General features: G+C 24.3%; 1 protein-coding gene across 1 annotated transcript in view; it reads left to right on the forward strand.

Annotated features, from left to right (window-relative positions):
* The first annotated feature begins 199 nt into the window (after positions 1-199).
* LOC108570260 (ATP synthase subunit gamma, mitochondrial) overlaps positions 200-1,084 on the forward strand; it is a 2,324-nt gene continuing 1,439 nt past the window's right edge. The window contains exon 1 of the mRNA XM_017932092.1: positions 200-295. The gene's annotated coding sequence lies outside the window, so the exon portion shown is untranslated. The remainder of the gene's footprint in view (positions 296-1,084) is intronic.

Raw genomic sequence — 1,084 nt, forward strand, 5'->3', positions numbered from 1 at the left:
CTTAAATTTGAACATACTGCAAATATTATAAGAATATATAAAATTATTCAAACAAGAATGTTATTTTAGGTTTTGTTTAATAATAAAACTGAAACACACATACAGTTGATGTACGTATAAGTTCCCTAGATCCTATGAGGAAATCGCATGTAGGGGGCCTATTGATCGTCTTTAGTAGACTTCCACACGTCTATAGGTATTACACTTGCCTGTGAGGGACTTCATGTCCTATGACCATTCCTGTTCCGTTTAACACAGTTCTTTAATTATATATCGCATTGTTCTAAGTTGTGCGGTGAGTTTAATTCATTATAATAGATAAAAATTAAAGTAGTCATTTTAATAGATTAGTATACAAGAAAACAATCGACAATGAATATATAATAAGATCAAATTAACTGTAAGCATAACTAAATGGTATCTCCATCGTGATTATATAAATCCGATAATATTGTGAATTAAAAAATAATTCGCATCTATTAATATTATTAATACTAACATAATTGTACCGTGTTATTTCCTACTTACTTCTCACTTTATCTTTATAAATTTTACATGAGCTAAATTCTACTCTCATAAAATAGTTGGTACCGAAATATTAGAGCGACAGATGAATATATTATACGGAATAATACAACAATTATTATCTTCTAATATAATAAAATGTGGTAAAATGAGTGAATAGCAATAATAGATATAATCTAAGATTTTATGCATTAAGAAATAAGGTAAAAGAATATATATTAGTATTTTATACATTACATTTATAAGTTTATTTTGTCTTATGTAATTTATTATTCTATTTTTCAAAACTTGAATGACTATGTTGGTAAGTTAAATATGTTTTTATACAAATTTTATTTTGTAATATACAGATATTCAATAATATATACAGTTTACTTTTGATAGTAGTATATACAATAGTCCTTACCTTATTTACTGTTGATAACTTACATTAATTCTTTTGAATTTTACCTGTATAATATTGAAAGTAATTAAAAACTAAAATTTGAGATTTATATTTGATACTTTAGTTTTAAATGTAAGTAATATAACAAAACAATTGCTGTGGTTTTTATAAGTA

This window comes from Habropoda laboriosa, unplaced genomic scaffold (assembly GCF_001263275.1).
Source record: "Habropoda laboriosa isolate 0110345459 unplaced genomic scaffold, ASM126327v1 scaffold81, whole genome shotgun sequence".
Classification (NCBI taxonomy): Eukaryota; Metazoa; Arthropoda; class Insecta; order Hymenoptera; family Apidae; genus Habropoda; species Habropoda laboriosa.